The sequence below is a fragment of the Polypterus senegalus genome, chromosome 5 (genome assembly GCF_016835505.1).
Source record: "Polypterus senegalus isolate Bchr_013 chromosome 5, ASM1683550v1, whole genome shotgun sequence".
Taxonomy (NCBI): domain Eukaryota; kingdom Metazoa; phylum Chordata; class Cladistia; order Polypteriformes; family Polypteridae; genus Polypterus; species Polypterus senegalus.
In genome coordinates, this window is record NC_053158.1 from 77,775,208 (window position 1) to 77,794,177 (window position 18,970).

The 18,970-nt window shown below is 37.5% G+C and overlaps 1 long non-coding RNA gene across 2 annotated transcripts in view; it reads right to left on the reverse strand.

The window, feature by feature from the left end:
- Window positions 1-18,970, reverse strand: part of LOC120530381 — a 194,509-nt gene that overhangs the window by 18,252 nt on the left and 157,287 nt on the right. The window contains exon 3 of one of the 2 annotated variants that reach the window (XR_005633954.1): window positions 2,566-2,678. The exons of the other annotated variant lie outside the window; for it this stretch is intronic. This is a non-coding gene — a long non-coding RNA (uncharacterized LOC120530381). The remainder of the gene's footprint in view (window positions 1-2,565; window positions 2,679-18,970) is intronic. 2 annotated transcript variants of the gene reach the window in all.

An 18,970-nucleotide genomic window follows, 5' to 3' on the forward strand; every position in this document is an offset into this window, starting at 1 on the left:
TCAATGTTCTCAGTCATGAAAGAAACATGTTTTTAATGACAGCAGACCATCAATAGTCAAGTGGATTTCTTTTACCTGGAAGTCAAATGCATCTGTGTATGTGTATCTTTTGTCTCAGTCAAAACACTTATCAAGAATCAGAGTCATTATTAAGTTAGAAATGTTACCTCTAAACCATAACCTCTAAAGAATCACTAAACTTCATGGTATTCTCCAAATCTCGGATAAACACAGCGACCTTGATATGGTTGCTCCAGTGATATCACATGCAGTGCAATACTGGTACCTTCTGGGAAGTATTGTCATTGAAACCATGATGCTATAGTGCAGATAAATATGGTGCTTAATATAATGGCAAACAATGATAACTTTTACATGCACCTTCTGAGAATAAAATAATATTAAAAAGAAATTCCTTGGGCATAAAAATAAAAGAAAATGGACACATTAAAATAAAAAAGGATTTGACTCTTTGATCGAGCTGCCCTGTGCAACATCCTTAGGGTTTGCGGCATCCCCTCTGCTGGATATCATGGCTGGCCTGTACACTGGTACCGTGAGTGCTGTGTAGAGTGGAGGCAGGACCTCTGCGTTTTTCCCAGTTGATTCTGGGGTTTGTCAGGGGTGTGTTCTTGCTCCTACTCTGTTAAATGCTTGTATGGACTGGGTGTTGGGCAAGGTTGTGGGGTCCTTTGGCTGTAGGGCATCTATTGGTAAAGAAAGATTCATGGATTTTGACTTTGCTGACGATGCTGTGATCTTCGCGGAGTCAATGGAGACACTGATCGGGGAGACTGAGTGAGGAGTCTGAGTGTCTGGGCTTGTGAGTGTCCTGGATAAAAACCCTAACCCTAATTTTAAAATAACAGTCTCAATCCACTTTACTAATTCCCTTCATAATTTTAAATACTTTAAATACTTACTTCTTATTTTAATAACTGGGCACTTCTGAAATTCAGTTTGTGAATTCAGACCATAGACTTGTTGTTGCAACTCTTAGGATCCAGCTTAGGTCCAGTAGGTTACCACCTGCTAGGGAAATGAGCCTAGACTTGGCCAGACTCCAACACCAGGCTGTTTCTAATGAGTTTACATGCAGTTTGTGTGAGGAACTTTCAGCTTTGGTTACGACTGCCGATCCTAATGTGATGTGGGAAACCTTCCGTGACAAGACCCTGAAGGTTGCTGAGGGTTATGTTGGTGTTACCGGTGTTCCCAGAAGGAGGTGTTTCATCTTGTAGGGCACCCTGGATAGCATCGAGAGGAGTTGCAGCGCACGGCTCAATGGCAACTCTGGTCTGTACTGGGAACTGAGAAAGATGACTGCAAAAGCTCTGAGGGCAGATAAAGATGTGTTTGTTAGAGGAATCTGTGAGCAAGTGATACACCATCTGTGGTCTAGCAACCTACGTCCTGCTTACAGAGGAATCAAAGCATTACGCACATCTGAATCTGTTCCTCAGAGAGCTGCAGTCAGAGCAGCTGATGGAACAGTCTTTACGGATGACTTTGCAGTTGTGACCCACTGGGCTGGCTACTTTGACCAGCTGTTCAAAGCTGATCATCTGGCTAGGATGTTGGATATCTCTGGGTCCACGGTTCTTGAGGCTGATCCTCCAATTAGCTATGAACCACCCAATCTCACTGAGATTGCACAGGTGATGAACCAGCTGAGGGGTGGAAAGGCTAAAGGGATCTGTGGTATCCGGGGTAAACTTCTCCAGGCTGGTGGTAAGGCTGTCCTCCTAGCATTGAAAGAAATCTTTGCTTCCATTTGGTAGACTGGCATCATCCCAACTGATTGGAAAATGGGACTTGTCCCTATCTGGAAAGGGAAGGGTGATCGCCTGGATTGCAGCAACTACAGGGGGATAACACTGCTCTCGGTGCCGGGTAAGGTCCTTGCTAGGGTTATCCTCAATAGGATCCGTGACCACTTGCTCACCTACCAGCGACCGGAACAGTCTGGTTTTACGCCTAAGAAGTCTACAATCGACCACATCCTGGCACTGATGGTTCTCATAGAGCGGAAATGTGAATATCGGCAGAGTTTCGTTGCAGCCTTTGTTGATTTTCGCAAAGCATTTGACTCAGTTGATCGAGCTGCCCTGTGCAACATCATTAGGGTTTGCGGCATCCCCTTGAGGTTGCTGGATATCATGGCTGGCCTGTACACTGGTACCGTGAGTGCTGTGTAGAGTGGAGGCAGGACCTCTGCGTTTTTCCCAGTTGATTCTGGGGTTTGTCAGGGTTGTGTTCTTGCTCCTACTCTGTTAAATGCTTGTATGGACTGGGTGTTGGGCAAGGTTGTGGGGTCCTTCGGCTGTAGGGCATCTGTTGGTAAAGAAAGATTCATGGATTTTGACTTTGCTGACGATGCTGTGATCTTCGCGGAGTCAATGGAGGCACTGATCGGGGAGACTGAGTGAGGAGTCTGAGTGTCTGGGCTTGTGAGTGTCCTGGATAAAAACCAAGATCCAGGTCTTTAATGACCGCTTGGGCACAGCCATCAGCAGTGTGTCTGTTTGCAAAGAGAGTGTTGACCTTGTTGAGAGGTTTACTTACCTTGGCAGTGACATTCGTGTCTCTGGTGACTCTTCCTGTGAAGTCAGTAGATGGATTGGAACAGCAATTGGGTCATGAGGACGCTGGAAAGGGGTGTGTGGCGCTCCCGATATCTATGCAAAAGGACGAAAGTCCAAGTCTTTAGAGTCCTGGTGCCCCTGCCATTCTTTCTTATATTCTACAGTATAAGTGCCTCTATATAAATAAAATGTATTATTATTATTATTATTATTAGAAGACACCCATAGTGATCCACAACACTTGTAAAAAGTAAACCTCTGACAGATTTAAATCAAGTGGCCCCACAACTCAGCACATTCAAACAGTTCAAGGTCAAACCATCTTCCTCAGTATACATGCCTGAATCAGTGAAGAAGCTGGCTGATGTAGTATCCAGGCGTGGAGATATGCGAGGGTGACCCTCTGAAAAATGAAAACAAGCAAAGTAATATGCAAACTAAAGGAACAAATGTCTTTTTAAATTACTTGAAAATTGAAAGTGGGCCAAATATATATATACAGGTGCCGGTCATAAAATTAGAATATCATGACAAAGTTGATTTATTTCAGTAATTCCATTCAAAAAGTGAAACTTGTATATTAGATTCATTCATTACACACAGACTGATGTATTTCAAATGTTTATTTCTTTTAATTTTGATGATTGTAACTGACAACTAATGAAAGTCCCAAATTCAGTATCTCGGAAAATTAGAATATTGTGAAAAGGTTGAATATTGAAGACACCTGGTGCCACACTCTAATCAGCTAATAAACTCAAAACACCTGCAAAAGCCTTTAAATGGTCTCTCAGTCTAGTTCTGTAGGCTACACAATCATGGGGAAGACTGCTGACTTGACAGTTGTCCAAAAGACGACCATTGACACCTTGCACAAGGAGGGCAAGACATAAAAGGTCATTGCTAAAGAGGCTGGCTCTTCACAGAGCTCTATGTCCAAGCACATTAATAGAGAGGCAAAGGGAAGGACAAGATGTGGTAGAAAAAAAGTGTACAAGCAATAGGGATAACCACACCCTGGAGAGGATTGTGAAACAAAACCCATTCAAAACTGTGGGGGAGATTCACAAAGAGTGGACTGCAGCTGGAGTCAGTGCTTCAAGAACCACCACGCACAGATGTATGCAAGTCATGGGTTTCAGCTGTCGCATTCCTTGTGTCAAGCCACTCTTGAACAAGAGACAGCGTCAGAAGCGTCTCAACTGGACTGCTGCTGAGTTGTCCAAAGTTATGTTCTTTGATGAAAGGAAATTTTGCATTTCCTTTGGAAATCAAGGTCCCTGATTCTGGAGGAAGAGAGGAGAGCCACAGAATCCACATTGCTTGAGGTCCAGTGTAAAGTTTCCACAGTCAGTGATGGTTTGGGGTGCCATGTCATCTGCTGGTGTTGGTCCATTGTGTTTTCTGAGGTCCAAGGTCAACACAGCCATCTACCAGGAAGTTTTAGAGCACTTCATGCTTCTTGCTGCTGACGAACTTTATGGAGATGCAGATTTCATTTTCCAACAGGACCTGGCACCTGCACAAAGTGCCAAAACTACCAGTACCTGGTTTAAGGACCATGGTATCCGTGTTCTTGATTGGCCAGCAAACTCGCCTGACCTCAACCCCATAGAAAATCTATGGGGTATTGTGAAGAGGAAGATGCAATACGCCAGACCCAACAATTCAGAAGAGCTGAAGGCCACTATCAGAGCAACATGGGCTCTCATAACACCTGAGCAGTGCCACAGACTGATCGACTCCATGCCACGCCGGATTGCTGCAGTAATCCAGGCCAAAGGAGCCCCAATTAAATATTGAGTGCTGTACATGCTCATACTTTTCATGTTCATACCTTTCAGTTGGCCAACATTTCTAAAAATCCTCTTTTTGCATTGGTCTTAATTGATATTCTAATTTTCCGAGATACTGAATTTGGGACTTTCATTAGTTGTCAGTTATTATCATCAAAATTAAAAGAAATAAACATTTGAAATACATCAGTCTGTGTGTAATGAATGAATCTAATATACAAGTTTCACTTTTTGAATGGAATTACTGAAATAAATCAACTTTGTCATGATATTCTAATTTTATGACCGGCACCTGTATATACCATACTGTGGTGGAATGATATTTTGTATATAAGTTGATACATATTTTGTTATGTCTTTATTTGTAAGTCAGACAAAGCAAATGAAAATATTAGTGCTTCAGGATTTCATTGATGAGAACACCAAAGCTTTAATGTTTAACTACCCAACCCCTGTATGAAGGCCATAAACCTGCAGTAGCTGGCAAGCTTCAGTTTCAGGGCAGGTGTGAAAAAGCAATGTGTGCACCCATTGGTCTAAAATATGGCTGTTTGGGATTGGTGCCTATGCCAGCACTGAATGTGGCTTTAAACTTTCTCGCCGCTCCACCAATTGCTGTGTCACACTGGATTTTACATCACTTAGCTCTACTCGATCAAGTTCAGCTTTGTGGACTAGACTAGCATGAGGCACAGTATAACAATACATATAACAATATAACAAAAGTCACAGGGTATCAAAGATAGTCCTTAATTTAATCAGAGAAAGACATCATTCAGAGCTGACCACTGCCAGTTTTACATATCTCTTGCTCACCTGCTATTCACATGATATTCTTCTCCATTCTGAGGTTCATAGTTCTTATTTGAATATTTTCAAGCATATTGGTGGGCAACTTGATTTTGGCTCTCCCTTAGACTTTAGTAGTTAAAGTGATGCTGTGCAATTTATACCATGTACATTGTTCTTAGAACAGCCATTTTTGATTTGTAAATTATTACATGTATAGATATTGAAGCAGTTAATATTAGTTGCATTTTTGTGAAAGGAATTATATGAAGATTTTTTTTTGCTTCACAAATGTTGGAAACCATAAAGAAAATGAATGTCCAGGAATCATCCATCCCACTATATCCTAACTACAGGGTCATGGGGGTCTGCTGGAGCCAATCCCAGCCAACACAGGGTGCAAGGCAGAAACAAATCTGGGCAGGGCACACACACTAGTGACAATTTAGGACCGCCAATGCACCTAACCTGCATGTCTTTGGACTGTGGGAGGAAACAGGAGCACCCAGAGGAAACCAATGCAGACACGGGGAGAACATGCAAACTCCATGCAGGGAGGACCCAGAAAGCGAACCCAGGACTCCTTACTGCGAGGCAGCAGCGTTACCACTACGCCACCGTGCCGCCCCCAGGAATATTTCTAAAGACAAAAGGAGAGTGGACATGACCATGAGCAGCTGTTAGATTGGGTCGCTATTGAAAAAAGAAATACAGTCCAGGTTTGAATTTTAACTGTATACATTCTTAGAAGATGTATTCAGAAACATTAAGGTATATATTATCTTTCCACTTCTGGAGCAAAGGATGACCAGAGAATCTTAGTTTTTAAATATTAAAGGTATTTATTATAACATGAGCAATAATGTAACTATGGACGCTATTCCAGTTCCACCTCTAGGGCCCTGTTTTTCTTTTGCCTTCTACTTTTCTGGCCACCATTGTTTCTTGCCAGTAAGCTATTATTGTTTTATTTCTAACTATAAACTTGGACCTCTGTCAAACAGCTCTTAAAAGAAAATGTTTTTTTAGCTATTACTATGGGTGTGTTTGTTATTATTACATTCTTATAACCATATTTCCTGAAAAGGTTCAAGGACCCCAGTGACCTCTACAAAGTCGTGGATATCTGCTAAGCAAGTATAACAGTTTCCTGATTTTCAAAACCATTTTCCAACCCCTTATTGCAATACTTTTTCTAGAAACCTGTTTCCACACTATGGGGATTATATTTTATACCCTATCAAATTAGTTGAAGTAACCTTCTCTTACTTGGACTGAAGCATAATTTGACAGTGTTAAGTTGAAAATCTGTACAAACAGAGGTGCAGTGATGTCATAATCCCAAGGCACACAGCTTTACCTCTTTTCCATTTGAAAGAATTACATTTTATCTTGTGGCGTTAGGCTTAGAGTGTTGTAGGAATGTCATGCTTACCTGTAATAATAGAGAGTTTAAGAACAAAGACATTTCAACTCATTTTCATAGAGTTTATATTATAGGAAACTCAAGCAACAAGGCAAAATATTTTTATATATAAAACAAAAATAACTTTTGTTTCTTAGCAGTGTATTTCCAATATACTAGACTGGTATATTATTTTAATCTGTTTCTTTTTCCATTTCTTCCAACTGAGATTTCAGAGAGAAAGCTTGAGAAGATACTTTCTTCTGTCACACTAAAAATCCAGCTAGCTTTGGCATTTCAAAAAAGGAAATATTTGTTCATCATGTTAAATAAGCAAGTCTTTAAGGAGATTAATGAGATTATTTCCGGATATCTAAACAAGATGGATAGAAATTAACGTAACATCTGTGTAAAAGCATACAGTATCAAAAATGTTTGCTGCAGAACATAAACCTCACTCTTTGAATGACAGTCATTTATTCTAATCGTGATGACTATCAATATAAATGTCATTAAAAGAGAAAAAGCAACCATTTCTGCATAATTATTGCAAAGTGTGTTTCATTAATACAGTAAAGCGTAGAGTGGTTAAATCAATGGCTCTTACACAGAGTAAGTGTCTTCAACTACATGTCCTTCAAGCAGTTATTTCTCCCCTAAGACACACACAACACCTGACTCAACATGCATTTCTAACAAAGGGAAGAATCTCACATTCATGTAATGGCCACTCTTTTGCTTGACCTTGGCCGCCACTTCAGTCTTCATGATTTCAACCTAAATACTATAATCTTTGATTGAATAGCCTGCAGGAACATCTGAAAGACCCCACCAATCTGATTTAAAAATGAATGAAATGCTCAATCCCCTACTGTAATCGTTTTACATTACATTCACAGATTTGCATTCATAAAGCATTCTTTTGTTTGGTAAACAGGGAGGAAATTTTCTTAGGCTAATGCAGTAAACTAGATGAGGGAACTGTGCCCATATTTATCAAGTGTCTAGAGTAGGAAAACGGTCCTGTCTCAGAAATCTCAGAGTGATGCAAATTTTGTCCTACTCTTATGGAATAGAAATAAAAGCATTTTAATTTAGGTAACTACTCCAAACTTCCCCCAGATTTAGGAGAGCTCATGAGCTGTCCTAACTTGCTAGGAGCTGCCAGAAGATGGCATTCAGGCAGCGATCAGCATGCACATCCCACGAACGGCGTAATGTTTTGGAAACATTGGGCAATAATGAACTTGTGAAAAGATGGAATAATATTTGTAACAAATCTCGTATTTTACATGATTGCTCCATCTACGTGGGGAAGTCATGTACTGTTTGTCAAAATTAAAGCATTGGTAACTGTTGTGATGTGAAACTTTGCATACAAGTTGATAAATATTTTGTATATCTTTATTTGTAACTTGGACAAAGCAATGTAATGTTAGTGTTACATTGTAGATAATAACAGCAATGGTTTGATGGTTTAAGAACCCCTTCCCCCCTTTTAGGAATGAGTCTCTTTGTAATTTTATGACAGGGTTGGAGGAAGTGCCTCAAAAAAGTTTGGTAAGTGTTTCTCTGCTGTTTCTCAGTCAACCCTCAAAGGAAAGCCAATCTACTGACCTGGTAAGCTTCATCTTAACATATGGTTTGGAGGACAGGTGTGAAGGTTTTCTGTCACCCCATTGGTCTGAAGTATGGCTGTTTGGAACTGTCTTGTAAGCCTTTAAGCACCAAAACACCCTATTGGCTCTAGGGGTTGGACAGAAAACCTATAAATTTGCTTGCTTTACCTCACCCTCTCTCTTATCAAACTGATGAAAGACCACCTCACAGCATGAACTGAAAAGGACAACACAAAGAAGAGCACAGCTCAGCAGCCATATTGAGACAGGCATGCGGCCTGTTTTGAGGAAAGCTGACCCAAAATGAGGACTTAACTAGAGACATTTTAAGTAACTAACAAGTCTGTGTCCCACCTGAAACTACACATAACCATTTATCAGTTGTATCGTTGCCAATATTAAAATGTACTTTTCAGATTATTATTATTTATGAATGTTATCAATAATACATTGTTTAAATTGTAACTAAACTCCTGTTTGTCTTTTACTACACCTAACTGCCTGAGGTTATACATGTAGAAGGGGAGCTTGGGAGAAAGTTATATGGTACAGTACATTATAAACAGTGGTAAATCTGTGAGATTTGAGAGATTCTGACAAAGGCTACATTTTAATAATACAAAAGGGAAAAGTAGAGTAATATTACTCAACCAAGACAAAACGTTAACATTACATGTAAAATGCTGCTTTGCAATAGCAAAGATGTGGTATGTCACAACTAAATATTTCTTCATTTTTGTACGCCCTTACAATGCATGAATTAATACGCAGATTCATGCGTTTCCCCTCCACTCCACATGAGGTAACATTAAAGGAAGCTTCATTCATGCAAATTGGCAGGCACATAAAGATCATTGCCTCAACTGTGAAGAAGCATGCATGTGTAAATTGCAAGCAATATCACCGTATCAACACACAGCTGGTCATGGATTCAAACTGTACTGTAGTAGCCAGCAAATTTCCCTGAAGACTGGTAGGGCAGGATGGGTGATTGACAGCAAAATGTCACTCAAGTATGCTGAGCTCTGCATTCCATGAACCCCTGGAACATTCGTGTAACACTTTGCAACGCTGGGAAGGTTGAAGAAGGCAGGCAGAGACTCCTAGAGCATTGGATTGGAGACAGAAACATCAAAAAACAGTGGAAGACAATTGGAAATGCAGGAAGTGTGAACGCAACTTCAGAAACTGTGCCATGAGTGAGGCCTTTCTCCTGGCCATAACAGCACATACGTAGATGATTCTTCTAAAAGTGCAGCTGTGGATCATTTATTTCCATTATCGGCTTAAATTTCATTCAGTATGTGTGCCTTGGTCTTTCCCTTTTGGTGCTCGTTCCTGATGTTGTTGCGAAGTGGCAATGATTATGTGCACCTAGGCACATTATCCTCCTATATTATATTTTCTTTTTTCTGTTTCTTTGATTATTGTTATTATTACTGTCTTTGTGGTGAAGCCTTAGCATTACAATCTGAAAACTATAAAGCATCATCATTATACCCAAGGAAATTACAAAATGTCATAAGGAGCGCCCCTTTGCAGCTTGAGATGCTATAAAATCATGATGTCATTTATTCTCAAACACTTGACTTGAGCATTCATAGTTTTCATACTCTTCCTGTCTACGTGTACCATTCGTTTGTTCAAATTTTGATGCGCTTGTTGCTTCCTGAGCAGCTCTTCTTTTCTCTTCTTCTGTTCTTTCGTCAGCATCTTTTTGCGTTAAAACTGATTAAGTCAGTGTTTGTGTTGCAATTACTTAGTGCGTTTTCCTTAATTTTTCACTTAAGCTGGCACTTAAGTCTTCAATCTGCCTCAAGAATGATTTAAGATATGAAGAGGTAGGGGAAGTGACAGCGAAGGTGCCAAGAGTTGATTCTACAATAAAACAAAATACAAATAAAAAGAGGAATAACCTTGGAGATTAATCATCCCCCCAAAAGCACGTAGTAGACATCATGTAGTATATGCATACCAAATTTCAGGTCAATAGATCAAATGGTTTGCAAGCTACAGGTGATTTAAAATCCTGGACAGACAAACAAACAGCCACAGTAGCATATTATATATAAAGATTTGAACCTCCAATTAAAGCTGGGAGTAAGTTTAAGATGTTTCATAAGTACATCTTATGTCCTATTCTGAGGCAGGCACTGAATTTAAAAATTTAAAGCTCAAGTTATTCAAATTTTTAAATCATGTATTTGATTAATGAAAATAGAAAAAAAAATACAGTAATCAATAAATAATGAAAGAAAGCAGTTTTGTTAAAAAAAATACTTACTTTAAATAATTGTCATTGATTGTTATCAAAATGGCTTATTGTGAGAATGATGCATACTTAATACATTTTGCAACAATTTCTAAAATTTTGTAAAAATTAACAGGAAATGTGTGCAGCTTATTGTTCATTATTCTAGCACCATGAAACAGTCCATTTACTACTGTATGCACAGATGTACCTCAAAAGTTTATTGTGTAGTGACATATTTTAAGCAATGGGATGACACTGAATTTTTTGTGGCATAGAAATAATCAGGAACAAAAATTTATATTAGAGAAAAAAATGTATTTTGAACTTTCTGGATCCTTTAAGCCTACCTTCAGTAGAAACGGGTTTGGGAGTGATGATGAAGTTATTGAAGTGAGGAAATAGCTATGAATGCAGACTGGTACGAGAAGAGCATACTCTTGCTGCTCACTTATTTAAGGAAAAATGTGAAGTATAGTGCATAGGTACATTTTGTTATCCTCTGTGTATACTCAAAGATTTCTATCCTAAATTACTTGGAATAAAAAAATGTGTTGTCAAAAAGGTATGGAAAAATTTCTGGCCAACTCTCAGATAGTAATTTTGGAAAATGTACAATAAACACATGCTGTAGTCAATTTCACAGCAACTGTACTTCTGCCACAAGAGGTGTTAATCAGCGCAGACTGATATAGTGCATACACCTTTGAACATGCCACAAGCTTTATGTTTTATTCTGTACATTTCAGCAAATAGTAATTGTGAATTTTAAGTGTGTAAATATAAGTCAAGTTAGTTACATGCATATGTTGTATTCCCCTTTTTAAGAGATTCCAAGAAATATGTTATTTGACCTAAGGTGCCTAAAGTTTAAAAATAATATTTTTTAAAGTAAAGAATTTTTTTTTTAATTTTATTGAAATGTGACAAGTGGAGTACAAATATGAAAGAAGGTGGCCTGTATTATACGTGATACACATGTGTGATCTAAATTTAATGGGAAGAATTATGGCATAATTAGAGCTTCAATTTGATAATCATCCAACGGCTAGATCTCCTTTATAATGGCTATGTACATCTAAAAAAAAACCCTGTCAGCTTTACTTTGCCTTGTGGGCTTTTTCATTAATTATTCTCAACTGAAAAACACTTACTCCACTTTTTGCACTGTGGATGTTCTTAATACTATCAGCAAGTGAAATCATTAATTATCTTGTAAGAAGAGCAACATTTTATCAAAATTACTTTATCAACAAAAGGTAAAATCTTTTTTTCTACCAACAATTGAGGAAATATTAATATACTGAAGTCCTGAAAATGATTTAATCTTACTTAACTTGGCTAATATAAGAGAATACTCAATATATTGTAATATTATGACATACTGATTTCCTCATTATGCAAATGCCTCTGTCCTGCAGCTAACTGCCTACACAGCTCAAACAGTTAATAACATTTAATTAAAAATAGAAATGCTTGTAGCTTGCTGACAAGTATGCTTCTGTGCAGGTGGTGCATTAAGCTACTGCCCATGCGCTGGGCTCATCTTATTTTATCGTAAAGCAATACCAATAACATGGCATCAGTAATTGCGGAAGATAAAAGAAAGCACACTCCTTGCTGCATTCTGTAGCTTTGCACTCCTTGCCAGCTGCATAAGAAAGTCAGTCAGTCTGTCATTTTTCAACCTGCTATATCCTAACAACAGGGTCACGGGGGTCTGCTGAAGCCAATCTAAGCCAGCACAGGTCACAAGGCAGGAACAAATCCCAGGCAGGGCACCAGCCCACTGCAGCATAAGAAAGTGATTTTTAAAATCTTTTGTAAAAATTTGAATTGTTGCCTAACTTTTGGACTTTTGTCTATTGCTTATAGTTCTTGTTTATGATTTTTTGTATATTACAGTTTTACAAACAAATATATCAGTTGGTTATAAACATAAAATGATAGGAAGATACCCAAGGACAAAAAACATAAGAAGGTTTACTTAGGTAATATATAAACCACATTCAGTGTCTTAATGCCATCCATCCATTTTCTAACACGCTGAATCCGAATACAGGGTCACGGGGGTCTGCTGGAGCCAATCCCAGCCAACACAGGGCACAAGGCAGGAACCAATCCTGGGCAGGGTGCCAACCCACCGCAGGAGTGTCTTAATGTATAATGTTTATTTTTGCTAGCTCATGATCCCTGTTTCTGTGATGGCTTCCTTCACTACTACTGATTATATGACTTAAACCCACTCATTAAGGATGTTCTTTATCGCCAGATTTGCTTTATGCAAGTTTTGTGGGAGCTACAAAGCGATCCTCCAGTATCATAACAGAAGCCCAGCTTGACAGTCATAGGCTGCATCTAAGAACTTCATCAAATGACTTAACAGCTTATCCCAGAAAGTATAAAATCTCAAAAAAATCATTCAATTTATTGCTGATAGACTTGCTTATTATTCCATTCTATCTATTTCAGTGTTGTGGCTTAAATAGTCACTGGTTGTAAATTCAAAGTATGATTATAATTCAGAATCAATGTAACACAAAGTCTCTCTTACATACAGTGCACAGGGTTGGCACTGCCCGCTTTCATCACAGCTACAGTTACAGTTCCCAATTATATAATTCATTTTGTGACTGCCATGGCCATATCCTTAATTTTCAGTCTGTTTCACAATTAATTATTCATTACGTTAAAATAATACAATTCATTTAATGACTTCCATAATCACATTCTTTAGTTTTAGTTTACTTCACATTTAGCTATTTATCACATTAATATTTTATTAAACGATTTCAGTACACACATATATTAATTCAGACCCTCTTAGTGAATGTTTCCTTTATCCACTTACCCTTCTTCAGAAAGAAACTGCATAGATGCTAGTTAAACCTAGTATAAAATGTATATTTCAGAATATTACTGTAATTCCAGTGTTTTAAATCAATTTTCTGCTATCTATTAATGCATATATTTCGATAATGCAGCAGATCTTTAAATTATTCAGAGTTTATTTAGTACCAGTAATGGCGATAACGTGCAGTGAATACACTTGACTTGAGTATTCATGGTTTTCATACTTTTTCTCTGTACGTTTAGCATTCGTTTGCTCAGAAGTTGATGCATTTGCTGCTTCCTGAACAGCTCTTCTTTGCTCCACCCTAGTAGCCCGTTTCTTTGGTCGGCATCTTTTTGTGTTAAAACTGATTAAGTCAGTGTTTGTGTTTCAACAACTTAGTACATTTTCCTTAATGTACGTTTTCCTTAATTTTTCACTTAAGCTGGCACTTAAGTCTTCAATCTGCCTCAAGAATGATTTAAGATATGAAGAGGTAGGGGAAGTGACAGCGAAGATGGTAGGGAAGAGAATGGTACCCGTATGCATGCGCTGCACGGCCTCCCTGCTGGCCGCTGCTGAGAGTTGATTCTACAATAAAATTAAATAAAAATAAAAAGAGGTATAACCTTGGAGGTCAATCATCACCCCAAAAATGGACAGTAGATGTCACATAGTATATGGGTACCAAATTTCAGGTCAATAGTTCAAATGGTTTACAAGCTACACTTGATTTAAAATCCTGGATAGACAAATGGACAGCCATGGTAGTGTATTATAAAAGAAGATTGCCTCAAACTGTGAAAGCAATGTTGATGAACACAAAAATATCAGCAAAATATTTAAAACTGCCAGTAGATAATGCTTCTTCTTTTAAAACAGGCATCATTACTCATAATAATAAAGTTCAGTAATTCCACCGATATTTTAAGTTAATATGCTGCAAACCAGTCTATAGATGGCATTGACTGGTAGAGGTAAGCATTACAGATTGTACTTTGCAGGGCTCACTTTGCTTATTTTCCAAATTTATAAATCTAAACAGAATTAAATTATTATTAACGCCATTATTTACTCTCAGTAAGTTCATTTGTTCAATTTCAACACTAATGTTAATTTAAAATACTTTTGAAAGGATAATAACTAAAACTAGAAAGTTCAACTATATGAGTCTGTTTCTTAAATTAGGCCATTGTCCTCCAGGTAAGGTTAAAGCCAAAGTGTGAAGTCAACTTCTGTCATTGTATTCAATCATACAGCAATGCATGCCTCTTTTCAGAATATACCCTTCTATTACAAGGCTCAAAAGATCAAAAGAGTAATGCATAGGGATGCTTCCGATACTATTATATCTCATCTCCTATGATGTCTAGAAGGAATAAGTTTACTCATGGCAGCAACAGTGTCAATCACCACAGAAGGATACTGAGAGGAAAAAGACAAAATGAAAAGTGGTTAAGTAATAGCCAGTCATCATAAAAGAATATATTCAAATAACTGGGGATTATTTATCCAGCCATATCACCAGCTCTTGCAAATGTATGCTGTTCTAAAATAAATGGGTTTTCAGTCTTGATTTAAATGATTAAACTGATGGTCTTATATTTTTATTCTGACAGGTAAATCATTTAAAAGCTTGGGGTCCCTATAGTTAGGGCCTCCATTCTACAGTAGACTTATGTTTGGTGAGAATTCCTGTAGCTTTCACTTGATGCATAACCACCAGCTAAATCCTTTTAAAAATTAATTGTAAAATGGAAATGCAATTTTCATATTTAAACCAAGAAGAGCAATCCAATTCTTCTATGAATTCTAAATAACTAATTTGCTGTACTTAAAGAGCCTATCTGTAGCCACTGGAATGACATTGTCCCTTACTCCTTCTAGATGGCTAATGTTAGACCCTTATTTCAGATATCACATCCAGACCTGTTTTGAAACTCAGTTTAACCTCTAACATCAAAGAAGGAGCACATAAAGCACATTTTATTACATTTAAATTGTGCCATTCCATCACTGAAGAAACACATAAAACAAATTTTATTACATTTAAATCGCACCATTAATCTATTAACTGCTTTGACTTAAGACATTAACAATGTATGACTTTCATCAATGAGTTGGATGGGATGGTCAGCAATGGATTTGTATGTGGGCAGGTGTGGTAAATCAGAAGGCAGGGATTTCTAGTGTTGTTCTGCTAAGCTAGAAAAAATGTGCCCTTAGTGAATGCCATTCCTTGGAGATGTGTTAAGGTCTTTGGAAAGCCATTAGACAGGAATACCAGGTAGAGGAGAAAGAGAGAGATAGGTAACTGGGGCAGATGTACCCTAGGTCACTAGGGCCAGGAAATGCTAGTGCTGGTAATGCTAATGCAAATTAGCTGCTTTGGAGACCTAATTTGTTTAAGGGCAACCAAAGGCTCAGGGTTACTAGAGGGAATTCTAGTCTAGTATTATAAAATTTCCTAACCTGTTTAATCCAGAACAGGGTTACTAGGGGTTGTTGGAGCCGATCCTAGATAGCATATGCTACAAGGCAGAACAAAACCTCAACAGGATGCCAGTCCATCAAAGGGCGAACACACACAAACACACCAAACACAAACGGGCCAATTAAGCATTGCCAATTCACCTAATCTGCAGGTCTTTGGACAGTGGTAGGAAACCAGAGCACCTGGAGGAAACTCACACAGACACAGGTAAAACATGCAAACTCCATTCAAAGAGGATCCAGGACCTTAACTACCATGCCACTGTGCCGCTCTAGTCTAGTATTACTGCTACAAAAGTAGGGCTGTTCCTGACCAGGATGGCATATAAAGCTGCATCAAAGGAGCAGACTTGTGAACTACGAATAGGTCATCCACTTGGGCTAATCAATTCTCAAGCAGGGTGAAAATGGAGAGCAGGGCAGAAAGACTCAGAAAAATGAACGAAACACATGATGTGAAATGGAACTTATTTGACCCACCCAAGGTTATTATAATTAATGATACTAAAAGTGAAAATATGACTATTAATAATAAAACATTTTCATAAACCAAAATACAATAATTAACAAAACAAAATGAAACACTAAAACTAAACAAAAATATTAAAGTAGCTGGAATAACTAAAATAAAATAATAATTTACTAAAGATATTTTTAGTTTTTGTTTTTGAATAAATATTCTTGCCGTTTGTCTTTAATCCTTGTAAACTTTTAACTCTAAAATAGAAAGTCATCCCTCACGAGCCACCCACATCTATTCAACCAATGACTGGTGGCTGGTGATGAAAGGCAGGTCTTCACACAGCATTTGCGGTGACACAGCAAGCTAAATATGGGAGCATAAAGCATGTGAGATGGAAAGCGATTTACATGTACGATAAAAGTAACAGTTCTTCAGGAACTGATTGTGATAGCATGACAGATTCTGGCTCAAGTGTTATTGAACCATACCAAGGTGATGATTTTGCTTTGAATGTGCTTTCTAAGCTGCTGTTCACTGGATCTCTGGGGCTCAAGTGAGAATACAGTATTTATATACAGATAATCACGTACAGAATTTCAGTCTGTTTATTAATAACGGCATGTTAGCTGTAATTCTGACTGAGCCCAAAATACAGTATGTGTACAGCAGCACACACTAAGCCAAATTCCAGGCTTCATGAGTTTGACGTTTATTATGATGAGTTGCGCTTCTTGTATAGCAATATGTAATTCTAAAACCTGAAGATGGAATGTGCTGATCAACAAAACCTTTTACCGTATGGACAAAAAAAACACCAGTGAGTACCATTTCAGTTTATTTCTCAGGTGTCTGCGTTTTGTTGACAACAATTCACCTGCCACTTCGCACAGTAGAAATCCTTTTTCAAAATAACACAACACTGATTGAGACACTGACAGTCAACATACAAGATTAGAATGCTGTATTATTGCTGACCAGTCAGTTTTACTTTAAAAAGATCTTTTAAAAACGAAGCAATTACAACCCTTGAAAAATTTCTGAGTTGCCAACATCTCTACTGAACTAAAGATAGGTAGGTGAATAGAGTCTGCCAACTGCTGAAAAACTAAACATATGTTTTTGTATTTATTCTCAATTTATTAATTTATCTTTTTTATTTTACATTCACAGTGCAAAAAACTGATATTATGAAAATAATCCAGTATCAGAATTATTTTAAAAAATATTTGACCCCCTTTCTTCAATTTTTCTCTCTCTTTTTTTTGTTCTTAACATCAGCTATATCGCATATGTTGCATACCTGGGATTATTCCTGCCTTGAATCCAAAACAGCTGGGATAGCCTCCAGGTTTCCTGCAATCCTGCTCTGGATCCTCGGGTTTAGAAAATGTATATATTTTCCTTAATCTCAGATGCTGTCTCTGTTGTTTTGTGGTTGTCAATACTCCCATTACCTATTCTTCCTCTGCTCATTATGGGTTTACTGTTCTTATGCATGGGCTATTCAAGTCTCATTGCTGCTACTCTTGATACTACACGCTTGTTTTTCTTTGTTTCCCTCAGTAAAGCCAGGTGGGGTTTGCGCACTGATTTAAGCCTAAGAGTCCAGTTCTTTCTAAGCCCCCATGATTTTCATGATCACACCTGTCAGAACACAGTATAATCTATTTTTGTTTTTTGATATCTTTTCAGGCTTGCAGGTGGCAAAATTCTGTCTATAAATTGTATGTGCCTGAGTTGGAATCAGAGATCAATATGGCTATAACAAAGCCCAGTATAGGAGGTTTTTGAATGCAATATTGAAGGCTTTCATTTTAAGCACATACAGCAGGATATGTTGTATGCTGAAGACATTTAGAGCAAAAAACACTCAAACCTTAAAATTCACCTAAATTTCATTACAAATTGGCCCATTCTGGATAATAAAAGGAAAAGATGAAAAGTGCCAACAGTCAGTGCACATTTGTCCAGCACAAATGACATAATATTTTAAAAAATATTAAATTGTGCAAAATTGTTCATATTCAGTAGCTGGTTTTGATTATGCTTGTTCTTATCAGACAAAAACAAAACCAGATAGTAAACCATGTAATGTAGTGAAGTAAGCTTCCACTAACACTAAACTCATATCATATCCAAACCTGTTAAGTGTAAACTCCATAGTAGCTTTTTAACCACACTATAATTACTAAAACTAAAACTGAAACTAATATACAGTATATAACAATAAAATTAAAATGTCTTTGTGAAATAAAAACTAAATTAAAACTTAAAATACACGATGAAGGAAAACTAAAACTAAACTGAATTAATTAAGGTCAGAAAAAATATAGGAATAAAACCTAATATCAAAAGGCAAAACTATAATAACCTTGGAGCCACCCCATAGTGCAGACATGATTTTAGGACATATTTACATAGACAGACAGGTAAACATTTTTGTTTTGCTTAACCAGATTCTACCTTTATATTGTCTCTTTTGTGTATATCTCTCTCTGTAGTTTTTCGTTAATCAAAAACAATATTTTTGTATATTTTGGCATCCCTGGCCTCCCTTATCCTACTACAGAAAATCCTTTTGGTATCTAAAGGCAGTTTTATTCTAATTTATTCATTTCTTTCCTATTATTTTCTGTGTTAACCTTCCTTTTTTAGTTTCTCAGTTGTATATGCCATCTGTTAGAATAAAAAATACAATACATTTTATTAGTACATAAAAAATGGTCTAGAATGAGT